Source organism: Dipteris shenzhenensis, chromosome 18, assembly GCF_047967505.1.
Source record: "Dipteris shenzhenensis isolate YYH24624 ecotype China chromosome 18, Dip_SZ_1.0, whole genome shotgun sequence".
Classification (NCBI taxonomy): domain Eukaryota; kingdom Viridiplantae; phylum Streptophyta; class Polypodiopsida; order Gleicheniales; family Dipteridaceae; genus Dipteris; species Dipteris shenzhenensis.
The window spans coordinates 53552607-53570144 of record NC_141613.1 but is presented as its reverse complement, the minus strand read 5'-3'; positions in this window follow the sequence as shown (position 1 = coordinate 53570144).

Here is a 17538-nt window from a genome sequence, read left to right as displayed (position 1 = left end):
AATGCAAAAATATAGTTAAACCTATCAAAATCCTCCTAAAAGATTCCATTAGCAAAAGGAAACTTTTCCTCGAATATAATTGATTGACTTTTTATGTAGCCACACCAATACATCAATGCCAATGTTGAATCCACAAGCAAAAGAAGTATGCAACATCAATTACTCTCATCGTTCACAAGGCCCAATCTCTTCGCAAGATGCTACACATGCTAAGGTTGTCCCCTCTTGCTACCTCCTCTCCTTGTCAAACAATTAGATAGTAGCCATGCCACTTTACCTTGAAAGGTTGGTGACACAAAAAAATAAAATAAATAAATAAATAAATATATATAACATATCACAAAGAGCTTGCCCAAAGGGAGGACTCTTGTGTGCTCAAAATTATCACACAAGCATCCTAAATGTGTACATGCATTTTTATAAGGAGGAATAGCCCTAAAAACCGATTCTAATCTTAGAGTATAGGAGGACACTTTCAAACTAAGATAGAGAAGATCCTTCTCAAAACTAGATCAAGGACATTGACTCATAACCACCCTAAACATATAGACATCTAAAAGTTGTGGTTTGTCAGTATACCTCTAGAAGTCAACAAAATGAGCTCTAGGACAATGTGAGGGGCATGTTGGCAACACATTCCATGGTTGCTACCAAGGAAGCATTATATAAGTGAAACCTTGAGTGACATTGGATACATTGTAGTAACCACAACAAAAAATGTAGCTTCAAGAGAGGAGTTGTTCATTAAACATGATTTCTAGGCATGTTTATGCCACTTCTGTATTATTACATCATTGTTTCATGAACGTTGGTGCTCATCTATTTTGTTTTCTACTTTTGTATCCCACCATATGGTTGATAACTTGTTTTTCTAGAGTTTTCTAAACAACCTCTACATGCTTGTGAAATTATTTTGTAATACAAATACACTCTATGGTCTTTCATAACTTAATCTTTTTGAAATGAAAAGAGATAATATTCGATGCAATATTTGAAGAAAATACAAGTTGGCTTCTTCTTTTCTCTCCTTTTAGGGAATTAAATTTTGTGTGAACATATTCCTCGTTGATTTCTTGCTTGAATCACCTAAGGAATGCCTCAAACAAGTGCTTGTAGACACACAAGTGGTAGTAACTTGTAAATCTTCCTTAGATGTGCAAATGAAATGACTACACTAGTGCATTATTTCAAGCAACTGACATGATTTGAATGCTTTTTAACATGAATTGAAACTATTGAGGCAAGGCTCTAGGGACCTATGCACTCATCTACTACTGATCATTCCACTCACTTCTTCCACTCATTTTTGTAGTAGTTCCCATCGTAATTACCAAATGTTGGTGGCTTTTCCCCTCACCCTGCTGGCCTATTAGTGCTTGGTGATTCAATAGTGGTATTTGACCTAGGAATATGCCCCTCTTGCACTCCATAAGTTGCCTAACTCTCATTGTCCTAACTGGTGCTTGGGTGCCATAAAACAACGTTTGCTAAGGGAGTTGCTACAACTATGGAAAAAACCTATTTAAGGATGGGGGGGGGGAAGGAGTTATACAGTCATGAGAGAAGTTTAGAACACCAATTACTTTGTATTACTCAAATGGGGAGGGATAAGGCACGTTACAACTTGTCGTAGTAGCTACAAGGAAATGCTCATGCAGTAACAAACACTGAAAGGTTCTCATCTCTCTCTCTCTCTCTCTCTCTCTCAACACAAAGCACACTAGTGCTAGTAGCAAGAACTATTTTGTCTTTAGTATTTCTTCCTTAGATCTCCTATAATAAGATTCAAACCAAGAACCCAAGAGAGAATCTTGGGCATGCTTTCTTCCTACCTTCCATGATTATCTTGGCATTTTATAACTATTTAGCCCACTATTTGAGCTTGAAAACCTATCAAATACCTTAACCAAGACCTTAAACAAGACACTTAACAAATGCCTTAATCAAGACCTTGACAATACCTAAAGGAAAAGCTATCAAAAAGACTCTGCCCACTAACAGACATAGAAAATATGGAAAAGCAAGCAAAAAGTCAAATGACCAAAAGACAAAAAACAATCCAATGAATTTTTGTAATTACAATACAACAAAGGCTAACAAAGGTCACCCTTAAACTACTAAAGCTCACCTTTAGAGACCCATAGGAGACAAACATCCTTGACAACGATCAAAAATCAAAATAACATGCACATACTCAAACTTATAGAATAAATGTTCAAAGTTCGTCTTTTCCATATAATGATGAGAGGGTTCCATGGAGAGATATCTTGATAATCTCTTTTTAGTTGAAACCTTGGATTTTGGAGATATGCCATGCCTTGAAGATTCCATAAGATGAGACCATGTTAATATACTCAGGTTTGAATTCTGTTCTAATGATATATTATTTTGATCTTTAGTAGTCTTGATAAAAGTGTATGTATGTTATAATATAACGAGGCAGAAGTGTGTGTGTGTGTAATGGAGGGGGGGCTCTACCTCGAGACAATAACAAAGCAATCTACCAAATGGTTTTCAGTCTTGAGGAAACTAAGGTCCTTGAGTCTTAGGTTAACGATTTTAGAATAGCTCCCAATGGGCTAAGTACTAGGTCATAAATCCATGTTGGGGTGCTTGGGCTTCAAATTTTAAAATTTAAGTACTAATTTTGATATCTAGGGCCTCGAGCTCTCAATTTCTATTGCGAGTTCTTGATTTCAAGTGTCGTGATCTCTTAGGGCCAATGAGTGCATAGGATCCAATGATGGACTCTCAACTGTTAACTGATGTGCTCCACCTGTGGGCCCCCCATTTCTCTCTCTCTCTCTCTCTCTCTCACACACACACACACACACACACACACACACACACACACACACACACATGCATGCACGGTCGCACACATGCACACACATAAACACATGCACGCATGGTCACACACATGATGTTGGGTTTGTTGGGTAACCCTCTAGACAAGGATTAAATGTTGGGTTTGTTGGGTAACCCTCTAGACAAAGTGTTGAGGATAAAATCTTAGGTTTGTTGAGTAGCCCTCTAGGCAAAGAGATGACAACAATTGAGCATGATACTCAAGATGAGGGTTTCTTTAATGAATTTGAAATAGGCACTCAAAACAAAAGGCATGCAAAACCGAGCATACTCACCAAGGTCCCTATCAAACTGATTTGGACGCTCTCAGCCCGAAGGACATGTCTATGAATGTTAAGGAAAGGGAACTGAGTCTCTCATACCTTGCTATAATTTTTTTATCTTGTGGCATAAAACACCTCAAAGAGAGAAAGACACTTTAGTAGAAAGTACTACAAAACGAGAGAGGTGATATGTTGCATGTGAAGCATGCATCTTAAAGAGTAGGATATAAAAATTTATTCAAAAGCATCAAAATTTACAAGCATCTAGAAGAGTATAGGATATGACAATTTATAACAATTTACAAGCACCCTAAAGAGTATAAGATATAACAATTTATTTAAAAATGTCAAAATTTTGTTTTGCACATACATGCAACCAAGCAATCAATCAAAGTACACTATTTGAGCTTCTCCTAAACCAAAGGACACACCTAATTGAGAACATCAAGTGTTGTTTAAAGGGCCTCCAATGTCATGCTAAATTATGCACACCCATTGGAGGGCCCGCTCTATAGCTTCTTGATTTGTTAAAAACCAAAACCGATTCAGAAAAGGGAATCCAAACTTGTGGGACTACTGCATGGTGGTCCTAAAACATTGATAGTTGGTGATATTGGTATCTAGATTCACCCTAGAATGGAAAAACTTGAAAATATGCAATTTGTGCATGTGCAAAGATCTTTTAATAAATCCAACACTATTTACGATTATTTATTGTTTCTTTTTCCATGTACTTGCTATATGGATGTTAAACATGTCAAAGCTCTTTGATTCATCAAAGTAATCTATTTCTAACAATAGTTTTTTGAGTCATATAGCTTCACATGCACCTGTTGTGAGTGCCCTATATTCTGCTTCTATTGGGAAGACAAAGAACCACTTGGCTATTTGTTTGAAAACCATGATATAGCACCTTGATAAAAAAAAAAAGCATATCCTTGTGTGGATCTCTGGTCTCATGATCTCCTGCATAGTCATTGTCACAGTATCCATGCAACCTTAGATGACTTCTTCTATATTCTATTCCAAACTATCTTATACCTTTGATGTATCTCAAGACTCTTTTGGCTGCATTCCAGTGAGTCTGTTTTGAATTTGCCATAAACTATGCTAGTGATCTTATTGCATAACAAATATTTCATCATGTGATAGTCAGATATCTAAGAAAGCCAATGAGATGCTGATAGTACTTGTCATTGACTGTAGGCTTTTCTGGATCTTTAGTAAGTTTCAAAATTTATTCCATGGGAGGTCTGCAATCGTGCAATCTGCCATATGAAACTTCTTCAAGAGACTGTCCATATATTTTTGCTTGCTCACGAAGGTGATGTCTGAGTCTCTCCAAAACTCAATACCAAGATAATAATGCATAAGTCCAAGATCTTTCATGTCGAACTCTACAGATAAGTCTTGTCGAACTCTACAGATAAGTCTTGTTTCAACTTGCTGATGAAGCTATAATTGCTTCCTGTCACAATCAGATAATCCACATCCACAAGTGCAATAGTCATGTCTTCCCTTCGAACCGTGTCATAGAGAGTATGACCTGCATTGAATTTCATATATGAGATTAGCTGACTGGGTTGATGATGTGGCACAAGGATTAAATATGTTAACATGGAAGATTGCAAGTCGATGATGATGTGGCACAATAAGATTGTGGCCCCTTTGCATGGGGGTTGCCACATGTTAATCTCTTGACCACCCCCTTGTGTGGATGACCCAATGGATAAGGCGGGTGCAACATGTCACGAGGAGACCTCATCGAAATCTACCTGATATTGATGTAATCTTAAAGATTCCATCAAGGTCTCCATGTGCAAGAGTGTCGGCTAAGGCCATGAGCTATATCGTCAATGGCACCATTTGTGTTTTGACTAGTCGATCATTGCAGTTGCAGATGGCGTAGACCTTGGAGATGCTGGGTCATTTGGGGGAGCTCAGTTGGCCGTGTCCATCACCTCAATCAAGCCAGCCATCTATGTGCTTGTTGTTTGCTGCAATTCATGAGCGAAGAAGGCGTTGGTGTTTTGCCTTGTTGAGTATGCATCTTGGGCATCGAGGAGGCGTTACAGTGTTGTGAGCCTCGTGGGAGCTTCTGTTTGTGTATCAGAGTGGTCTCATTGGACTGGTGGCGCTACATCTATTGGAGGCAAAAGCTTTGAGGTCGTGGATGTGTCAGGAGGAGCGCATGTGATTGTCGATCACGACCTTGATGCTCATAGTAGCTGTCTGAGTCGTTGAAGGCTTTGGAGCTTGATCGATTGACGAAAATGGCTGTTGTTTTGTCATCGATGTGTAGGTCGCTATTCTGTCGATGGAAAAGCTCAAAGGTGCTGATTGGTCATCTGCATAGGTGAGGACTTCTGCATATGGAGCATTGAGCCAGCGGTTGTGAGTCGATGGTTGCTGGAGCTACACATCATTGCAGCTTTGTTGAGGCTGGCCATTCTGTGTCACGTGTGTTGAGTCAGTCAATGGAGCCCATTGGGTCTGCTCAGGCTATGCAGTTGGAGGTAGATGGAGATTGCATTATAGGCGATAGAAAGTTGCTGGCTATGGAGGAGCTTTTGGCTGTGTTACTAGCATTGAAGGGAGGACTTAGTTGTGTTTACTGTGATGCGCTTGGCTGTCGGGTCACAAGGAGCATGAAGGCTTTTCTACAAATGGAGAGTCTCGTTGAGGAGTCGATGGAGCTAGCTAGTTTGAGGAGTAGCTTGGCCATAGGGATGTCGACATTGATGTTGTAGGTAGTCTTGCCATCTCTACTACCTGGAGCTAAGGATGTTGTAGATAGAGTTGCATGGGAAACCTTCAATCGTTCTCGCTAGATAGTTGTTGAAGGTCAAAGGATTGGAGACTCTAAAAGACATGAAGTCTTTCTCTCTTTCTCTTTAAAGAATCATAAAGGAACAAAGAATACAGAAGACTCTGCTCCCAAATCATCAAACCTCTCACAAATCTCTCTCGTTCACAGAAGACTATGAAGAACTCTCGCTCTCTTTCTCTTGGATCTCTCAAGCAAGAAGAAGAGGATTTTCTCTCAATAAGTGGAAGCAAGAATTGAATGGAATTCTCACAAAGAACTCTCAATGAATGGAAATGAATGAAATTTTTTCTCTCAAATGGATGAAAATTATCTATCACTCGACGGAAGTGAAAGGACACTTAGTTGCTCTCAATCTCTCGATCTCACAATATCTCACAAGAAGGATGGCGGTATCTGGGATGTGGTCACGTAAATAGCCCGTGGGCTGTGGCCCCTGAGTGGATGGTAGAACCATGCTCTGATACTATGAACAAATATGGTGAGAGGAGAGGAGAAGAGTGGAGATGAGGAGAGAGGGCACAACTAGATAGCACACCACAAATGATGAACTGTATACTAGATTTAGTTAAAAATAAAGAATATATACAAACTCCTTTCGGGTTAGGACTAGGGCTTCTAACCCTTTCCTTTATAGCACTCTATGTGGTAGTGCTATGCTTGTGCTATGCACATATGATCACAAATGATGTTGAGATGAATCCTCAATAGCATGTGGATTCTACTTTGTCTCAAGATTTAAATCCCTAACCGTTCTAAACATGATGTCGAATTTCTTTGTGTCTAGCCATGGCAAGGGGGAACATTATGGATATGGTGCTATTATTGAGCAAGCTCTATTTAGACACCAATTAACATGCCCTCAAGAAAAGCTTGATGATGCCCATGATGTTGTGAAATGTCTTATAACCAACCTCTCCACAGATTCACAATCAACATATAGTAAACAAAGCCTCAAGAACAATGTAGTACACGCAGAGTGTTCGATGAAGTGAAAGTGAAAGAAGTGCAAAGGAGAAGCAGAGACGATTGTGAGGCCATTAAAGGAACTCATAGTTTGCACAACATATGGGGCTTTTTAGACAATGACCTACTCAAAATAAGAAAACTTTCTTATTTTTGTAGTGCGTGCATCACAGGGGATCATGATAATTGTGAGGACATTGCAACTGTGAAGAGGTGGGAGCTAGTTCAAGTTTTCCCTCTACGTGAAGATGGATTGACAAACAATGGAGAGATAAACAATGACTCACTATAGTTTCGGGAGTGTTTTGATGACCTCGTTAATTGTTTGGAAGATAACTTTGTAGTTGTTGCTTTCTTCAGGGGGAACGAGGAAGACGATCCATACTTTATATTGCAGTGTACTAAACCCAATCATAAGGTTGAGGAAGCATTTAAGGATGATTAGGGAACAACCTATGAGAAGTTGGATGTAGTAATTGGAGCTATCTAGTCCAAAAAACCTCTGAGAGGCCACGATTACATTCTGCTACATAAACGTATGCAAACTAATACTCCTAACCAGTTATTGAAAAGCAATGCCTCATAGAGGCACAACATCTGTTCCATGATCACGAAGAGAAATTTGAGCAAAGGATCAAGACCTACAACATGGGCATGGATTCTATTCATCCAAACTACCACGCCATAAACAGAGCCCATAAATCCCCTCTCACCCTAAAAAAGATAGATGAGGAAGGTTCGAGCAACACATAAGTGGGACAATCTCCCTTAAGGAACAAAATGTTTGAAGAGAATCCCACATGGCATTAGGCTATAGAAGGGGACCCTTTGTCCCTTTATGGTTTTAAAGAGCCGTAGTCAGAAGGCCAAGAGCCTATCACCCAACATGGGGTGTCTTGGAGTAGTGGATGACTAAGACATACAAGAAAAGGTATTCTCCTTGCATGGGTGTAGTTAAGCAATGAAAATGCATTTCACTTATCATATAAAAATGGAAAATGTATTTACAATTGGCAAGCGTACAACACTACGCTTGTTTTTAGTAAGTCCCAAACATCCACCATGTTTTTTTTAGTAAATACCAAACAACCCCATGCTTCTTTTAATAATCCCAAATGTGGAAAAATGTATGCCACATATGTTGTACAACCATGGGGATAGTGACCATGAATCCTAAACAAATGAATCGTATGCCATTCATCTTGTAATAGTCAAAGGAAACCACTGTGCTAGTGATAGTTGGTTATAGTAAATCCTAGATGACTTATTGATGCAACCAACCAACACACTAGTTCAAATGCTAAAATTGCTTGTTGATATGGACCTTGAGGGGTCCGCTTTAGGTGTAAGGGCCATATTTACATGCCACTACACATATATGGCATGTTGATACAACCCTTGCCCCTTAAGGGAATCCCTCAAGGGCCCATATATCATGTGCAACCAACCATTGTGATCTTATCTTGTACCACCACCATGCTTGTTCCGATCCTAAAATACCTTGTATGAAGAGACCACTTATCCTGAGCTCAAACCATGCTGATTTCGATCCTAAAACAACTAGAATAAAGAAAACTTGTATTCGAATGGCTACAAATTTTGACAATGCTGGCAATAATTAAAGAGTGGTTTCATTACTAGTTGAACAAATACATCTCATACATTGAGGTATTTTAGCTATGTCCAGTCGCTTTGAGGTCTTTTAGCTCCCAAATGGGAGGATCAACCCTTCTCACTCTTTTTCTTCAAGGGACTAGCTCCACATTTTACTTTTGCTTTGAGCTCCCTTCATCAAGTTGCTTTGAGCTCTTTGAGCTACATCCTATGGGGGTTAAAGGTCACTGTGCCTTAGCCCCAGTTATGTAAAATACTCAAACACATATATATATGGATGACATAGTATTAGGGTGTTTTGCACCCACCAAAACTTGTGCGGATATCTTTTGGCTCTCCCTTTCTCTCACCCTCTTCCATTCCACTTCCATTGCCTTCCATTGTGGCATACATATTTGGGTGCACCTGGTATTTGGTATGATTTCTCTCTTGCAGGTACTAGCATTTGGGATTTTGCTTTATTTGCATCATGACATCCTCTGCCATGTCTAAAAGGAAGATTTTTAGCATTAAAAAGTTTGATGGGACAAACTTTTCTTTGTGATAGATAAGGGATTTGCTTATTCAAAAGAAGCATATTAAACCCTTGGAAGGGATTGCAGCTAAGCCTATAGCTATGACTACAAATGATTCGAATGAGTTGGATGCATTAGCAAAGTCTACTATTAGACCTCATCTTATAGAGTTAGTGTATTTCATAGTAGTAGATGAGAAGACTATGGAAGATTTGTGGAAGAAATTATGTGCCACCTATGAGAAGGAAACTGCCTCTAATGAAGTTTACCTCATGAAGAGGTTGTTTGATTTGCATTTGGTGCTTCTCACTTGAATGAATTCAATAATATTTCAGCCATCTTCAAGCTCAGAATTTGAATTTTGAGACGGAGACAAAGGCAATTATTTCAATATTATTTCAGCCATCTTTAAGCTCAGAGTCTGAATTTTGAGACGAAGACAAAGGCAATATTTCTCTTATGTTCATTTCTACCTTCATGGGATACCTTTCGCACAGCTACTAGCAACTCTACACCTGGCGGAGTGCTAAAATTTAATGATGTGGGTAGCTTGTTGGCCGATGAGATTAGACAGAAGTCTATGGATGGGCAACAAGCAGAATGTAGCCGAAAATATGCAAAGGGGTAGATCACAGTTTAAAGGGAAGTCCCAAGAAATAGGAAAGTCTCGTAGCAAATCTAGGGCTCAGAACATTGAGTGTTACCACTATGGCAAGAAAGGCCACATGAAAAAGGATTGCTACAAGCTGAAAAGGGAGCAAAAGGATAAGAAAAAGAATGCAAATTGGGGTGCAAATAAGAAGAGAGTCCTGATAGTGGAAGAGTGTGTGTGTGTGTGTGTGTGTGTGTGAGAGAGAGAGAGAGAGAGAGAGAGAGAGAGAGAGAGAGAGTAGTGCACACGATATAGCTACCTATACACTAAGTTGTAGTCAACATGAACATGAAGATATACATGTGAACCCCTTAGGGTTAGGGTTAGGGTTTGTCCCTATTGCGCTAGAGGTATGGTGCAATTTACACCATCCTCAACACCTCCTCTTAAATTGAACTGGGTAAGTAGAGGGTGCATGTACAAGACCTTTTTGTGTATTTCGTTTGGTGCATATGATAGCATCCAAAATTGAAAAGAAATCAAAGTAGCATGTATGTATGTGAGCATAGTGACTATGTAGCGGAAGCATGTACAATGAGTACAACTTATGATCTTGTACATAACGTGCATTTTTCCCTCTTACGTTGTGGGTCATCCTTTGCCTTTGGAAATAAAACCTAGAAGATAGGCCGAAAGGGAGAGGAAGGAAATATGCAGAAAGTAAAGTCCACCTAGATCGAAGACCACTCGATTGAAAGATGACTGCATGTTGAACATGTCAAGGCTAAACATGTCATAAGTCACCGTGGACTATGCAGCTGCTCTATGGAAGAGACATCCGGATGTGAAGCTAGTCAATGTAGCTATGAAGATGTGATCCGATAGGTTGTGACATACGAGGGTGTCACCAACGTAAAAGATCTGATAGTAATGTGTGCGGTATGCTGCATTAAAGCTATAATCTCTGTCAAATGATGTAGTGTCGAAGAAGACCGCATAGTCGGTGTGGATAGAGTGATCCAGGGGCTAAAAATCTAGGGCCAAACATGCAGGTATGATACATTGATGTGATGATGAAGAATAGGACCATAAAACTAACAAGGTACGGTGGCTTGTCAAACCTGTATGCTCAATTGTCATGAACTAAAGGTCATCTGATATGTGCATCGCTAAACATCCATCAGCATGGGATGTAGCATCTGTCATAGGCTCAAGGTGGAGCTAACAGTATAAAGGCCTAGAAGCCCGAAATAAAACTGAGAATGCATAAGATGTCCTTGAGGCATATGAGGTTCTAAATGATGATGTAGGGATCGATCTGTAGTCATGGATCCAACCATTGATCTGCATCAAGTAAGGACTGTATACTACAACCATAAGTGCATGTTGAAACATTGAGTCTCCCCAATTTGCGCTATGGCCGAACCTAATGATGTCCACTGCACTGGGCTAGGACCGCACTGATGCACAAATATCCTCACACTAAGGAATGATTTGCTGATTGAAAGAGGTGATAGCTGGATCCAAGGATGCAATGCGACATGACTTAGCGATGATGGAATGTCCTAAAGACTGATGTGTCGATTTGTACTGCTCGTGGAAATTGTCCAAGGGGATGATGTGCTCCGTATTAGAGGTGAAAGCATTAGTGATGGATGCTGGAATGGAATCACCTGAAGAGCTGAATGCAATGTGGCATGTATCTCCACATGCAGCATGAGATGTGAGTGCCTTATACTGAGGACTTACCTATTGAATAAGGGCATGATCATAACTAAACTCCTATTGATATCTGTATCTGGTGTGACAATAAATGGAGTCAGATCCATGCATGAAGATGATGACTTTGCATCACTGAAATCAGTCTATGGTGATATGACTGGGATTGCCTCGTACTGAGGACTTACCATCAAATATGCCTTGTGCTGAGGGATTACCAAATGTGCCTCATGCTGAGGGTTTACTGAGGAATCTTCATGATCAGAAACTATTGGCTGATCCATGCTAACATGTGGAGAATCTGCATCCAATCTGTCAAGGCCAATGAGGCTCGAGTCTACATCGTAGACTGGTACATACCCTATGGCAAGGAATGATTGGTTCTCTTTCCGCTCACTCACGGATCTCGTCTGGAGTCATGACTAGTGTATCATCAACTATGTGATGTGAAGAACTCCATGATGGAGACGGCGGTCTGGTGCTTTGTCCAAGAGGCTTACCCATGTACCAACGAGAGTGTCTACCCATGAGAACACTGTGTGAGAGCTACCACTAGGGGGCTTACATTGAATTGTAAAAACTAAGTCATGTGATGGAGGAACAACGGTGTGCCAAGGATCTGCTTGTGTATGTGTGCAGGAACCAATGCTAGAAAATAGTGTATGTGTGTAGGAACCAATGCCAGAAAATAGTGAACGATGTGACTTTACATGGGTGGCATATGTGTGTGCAAGAAGAATGCAACTATCATGAATCTGAGAAGGAGAACTCTGCCAAATGTCACATTGAGGTGCCAAATGCCAAGAGAATTGAACTAGTGTCATTGAGTGAATGTGAACATCGATGATAGAACCGTATGGACTAATGCTGGTGGGAACTAATCGGGTAATGTGGGCATGACTGACTTAGCTTGGTGGAGTTAGATCTCCTCTATGGCAATGCTAGCTAGACTGTAGGTTGAAGCATCAAATGCAACAAATAAATTTTAGTTCATTCATTTTATGTGGTGGATATGCTACAAAGGATCAGGAGGTGGTTTTGATGAAGAGGATTTGATATTGTTGAACTATGGAAAAGTAAGATGGTAAAATTGATGTGTTCATCATGTAGAGCATGATCTAGCGATCATTTTTGCTTTTTGGATCACCTCCAAATTCCACTTGGATCAAAAGTTATGGCTCCTGGAAGGATGACCAAATTTTGATCCCAAGACGGTGATCAAAATGATGAGGTGGCATGGAGGGCAATGTGGCAGTGTGACATGGCAATGGTGGTCAGATGTTGCTTACAACTGTGCTTATGAGGAGGAAACAATGCCTAGCAGGAGACTATATACCACGTGGCACATAGTGACATGGCACTAGTGACTGGGCAGTTGAGGTAGCAAGTAATTAGGCCACATTGATGAGATGGCTACCAAGGTGGACTTGCTGATGTGGCAGTACTCATGGGTTGATGACATGGCCTCTGGATGATGTGGCCATGCCACATTGGTAGATGATGTGGCACCTCTGGTTGCCACATGGCACAACCTTAACCATTCCTCCTATCATAGGGTTATCTGATCCTGTCCCTAGTTACATCATATCTAACACTTGTCACTGGACCAAGCTTAACTTTACCAGAGTTAATCTCAACCACCCTATCTCTTCAGGGTTGGCTTAGCTTGTGCCACATGCCATTTCTCAAGGTGGGAGAACCTTGGAGAAGGAAAGATGATGAGCTATGGCGATGTCGACTAGTCGTGTGCTGAGGATTTGATCATTCCGGGGAGCTGCTCGATTGTCGTCGGGTTCGTATTGTTGTTGAGGAGCTGCTTTGTGTAATACTTTTATTTATAATGAAGTATCTCAAGTGAGAAATAAATATAATTAAGGACTATTAAGTTCTCAAAACATAAATATTTCATGACGAGATAATTTCCAACCTAACAACGATCAAAAAATAATGAGGGAGAGAGAGAGAGAGAGAGAAAGAGAGAGAGAGAGAGAGATTCCAATGAGCCACTAAGACCATAACATCTTTCCAACCACCAGAAGACATATCTAAGGAGGTAGTAGTCCCCCCTTTTCTTGTCATGAGTGGGACCTATGAAGTATAAGGCAATTGCATAAGTTTTGATTGTATTTAAGTCAAGGTAGATTCCATGGAAGTCATCCTTGGGGAGCCTCACAATAATATGCTTGATATTTCCATCCAAATAAGTGCTCATTTTATCTTCATAAAGGCATCAAAGCTCTAGTTGTATTGCAAACATAGAGGATGTGCATAATATACTAAATAATTACTTTTGCTAAAAAATCATTTGTGTATTTTGATATGCCTAGACATATTTGTAAATTTGGAAATCAAGGAGCATAATTTGTCAATTTTTCATGTTGCACAATAAGCATTTTGATAATGACTTACTTTGAAATCCTAGCTAATGAAGGAGGCTTTTACACAAAAGATAGTTTTACTTTCCATCATTTTAAAAGAAGATAGTAGTATTTTTCATCTCCACAAACTTAAGGGTATACCTATTCAAATGAACCGATATGAATGATTACAAAGGATCTAGAAAAGTCAAGATTTTCAACAATAAATAATAAAATGTAAATTTGAATAATGAATGCAATTTACCAAATATGTCAAGGGTTTGTATGTTTCTCAATCCTTTGCTAAATGTGAATTCAAACCAAATAGATAAATACTACACCATAAGGAAGAATCGATAAATCCCATTGAAATGCCAAATGTTTGCTAAGGTGCATTTTCCAAGAATGAAATGCATGTTGACTAAAGGCTAACTATTAATATTAATAAGAGATTCTTGTTCAATGCTTTAACCTTTTTTGAAATAGGATTTCCTCCAACAATATTTGGACTTTTGTTTTTATGGCAATAAGTGTTCAATTAAAGTGGCCAAAGGCTAGGAATATAGTCTCTTCCACAATGTTGACTTGTGGAATATTCTCATAAAATTTACAGATATGCTAATTGAAAGAAAATAAATCTTTTTGAGCAAAGGAGTAACTTTTTTGAGGCAAATTTAAATTGACCTCAAGGATAGATTTAATGATCTAATACCAAACTAATATATCTTACCTTAAACAAGCATTTGCATGCATGAAGGCATAAAGCAAGCTTGAAGGGAAAGGATGATAAGATTTGAAACCTTAGAGTTGTTACACTAGTGACCATTGGTTATCGATAAATCATAATTTTTGGTCCTTTAAAGTTCCCATACCATAGGGTAAAGAGTGAGCTCCAAATTCGTTAAATAAGTCAAATTACAATGTCTCTAATCTAAGACTTTAAAGAGGATAAAGTCAAGTTTTTTGTGTAAATTGATATGTAGAGGGCTTTGGGGGCTTCTTCTTTGTATAGATCAGGACATAGCCAAGTGCTTATCAAAGGGAATAGGGGAGAGAGATTTTGGATGTCCAGACCAGTTCAATAGGGATGCCCTATTGCCCCTTCTTATGTTTGTTTGTAGCTGAAGTAATGAGCATCTTCTTGATATCTCAGGCTAACATTATTGGCCTGAGTCTTCTATTGAGACAAGATGGGGAGACCCTAAAGAGTGAGCTCGTAGATGACACTCCTATTCTTTTTCATGCCACTCCATAGAATCTCACTTTGTTCGAGGAAACCTTTGATTTACTTTGTTTTGCAACTAGGGCACAGATCAATTGGAATAAATCCAATGTTTTTAGGATCAGCAATGAGGAGAAATCTAGATTGGGGCTGATTTTGATTTCACATGGACTTAGAGGGGTTTCCTTGTCAAGTACTTGGGTTGCTAGGTCAATGTGGGTATCTCTCCTTTGCAACAATTTTCTCCTTTATTGGAGAGTATCAGAAGAAAAACTCCAATTTTGGAGTTTATCCAAACTTGATCTCGCTTCCAATGTGGTGGTTTTAATCAAGTGCAACTAACCATGGCATGCTCTTGTTTGTGCCACTCTAGAGATTACATCAATCAACTCAAAGGGCCTATAAGGAATCTTTTATGGAGTGGTCTGGAGGGTTTGGCAAATAGTAGAGCCAGGGTGGCTTGGGAGACTTTGATCCTCTCCACACAAAAAAGGAAGTCTCCATTGAATCCAGACTTGCAGGTGCATGGACTTACTATGCAAGGTGGTGGTCAAGGGGATTTTGCCAAGGTGCGAATTGTGGAAAGATTTTTTCATTCAATTCATATACTCCTATTCTCCTTCTAGGGTGGGGATTGGATGGATAGCACAAATGTCATTTCATCTAAATGTTCCTTCCTCCCCTCTTATTGTGGCTATCATGAAAGCCTGGGGCAACTCGAGCAATACTCTTTAAAGAGTTCCCCCTCCTCTTTAGAAGAAATTGATAGGTAGCCTGTCATGTAGAATGATAATATACTTGTGATCACAGCAGGCCACTTAATACTTCTCATTATATGTAATGTTCTAGATGGGAGAGAGGTCTTTCTTCCTCTATGGACTCTTGGAAGCATTTCAAAAACATTCCAAATGATAAGAAATTCTAATTAGTACGTCACCTCAGCGGAAATGCAAGGAGAATTCAGTACATTGATGTAGTAGTACCTATGGATTGGGTTGATACAAATGGTAGGCCTCACCATAGCTCTACTTGGCTTGGAGTTTTACAAGGATAGGTTTATCTCCTTAGGTCAAGGACGAAGATGACGTTTCAACTAGGATGCCTTGGTTTTCTATGTTCACTCTAGGGGAAGCCTGTCTCGGCCTAGAGATGGAGATATATTCGTTATGGAAGTCATTTTTTAGCCTATCAAGTTTTAGGGTCACGTGAAGCAATGTCTCTTGTATTCAAGATGGCATTTAGACCTTAGCTAGGGTCACATTCCCTTGGGTTCATGGAGGATCTGGCTCTATGGACTGTCCCCATAAAGTATTTGTAGTGGGAACCCCCCAAGAGTGGGAGTGGATTGATGCATGGCACCAAGAGACGATCCTTGCTTTCTTTTGCTACATTTTTCATTTGATCCATAGAAATCCTTTTGGAAGAGACTCTAAAAATCTCTCAAGAATAGAAAATTCACTCTTCTCTTTTGCCTTATTGTTCATGGGGTGATTACAAAGAACTAGTGGATATCCATGTTTGGGGAAGCATGTACATGCCCTCATTGCCTTTTTGTTGAGGAGTGTATTCAAGATTGTCTATGGGATTGCAAGGGTCATCTAGAAGGGATTTCATAGTCTCTTGAGCAATTCTTTTCTTTCTTCCAACTTCATGACGTGGCTTGGCTCTCTTGTTTGAGGCCTTAGGTCTTTTATGAGGGGCATGACTCTTCTTGGGTGGTTTTGGTTTGATGACATTTAGTTGAGTCATGCTCTCTAGATGGTGTTCTTGACCTTGCTTACAAACTTGCGCATGCCATGGTAGATACTTCTTGAGAGATCTTGACGAGCATTTTAGCATGGCATATTTGGATATCCAGATGCACAAAGGCCTTGTATTTTGGCTTCTTAGATCCACCCTTCACACACATTAGCTAGTATATGGACAGATACTGTACACGCCCTCATGGAAATGTGCGTGAGGATGCAGGGGTCTTTGCAGGTGGCTTCTGCCAAGAGGATAGTTTTCCTTAGGGAGTGGATGGCTCCCTATATTTCTTGAAGTACACCACATGGTTGAGATGGTCTCTCGTGCCTTGCATGATGCATTTCTACCATGAGATTTTCTCTTGGGGTTTCTTTACTACTTAATAGGAGTCTTCTCATTAACAAAAAAGGAATTGTTTAAGTAAGTTTAGGGCTTGAAAGTTATGAGTTTGCCAAAATGAACATGAGTTGTCTATAAACGAAGGGTAGGGTACTTGCAAATTTATCTCTAGAAGCTCTTAATAAATTTATGCTAAGAGGTTCAATCTTATTAATGAGAGGTGAACATGGTCGGGAATTCTTGCAAGCTTTTCTCGAAAACCTTTATTGTTTGGGAATATCAATTAGGGAATTGCATATTTCTTAGAACAATGGCTATGATTTAATAAATCAACACAATGCAAAAATTTGGATGGTAGGTGCACATTCCTTGCATGTTTAAATACCAAGGTTTGTTTGGTACCTTGATTTTCAATCACAAATTGTGTTGATTTATTAAATCATAGCCATTTGAAAAGTCAAATCATAGCAATACTAATATCACTTTATGGCATAATCTACTTTATTTGTT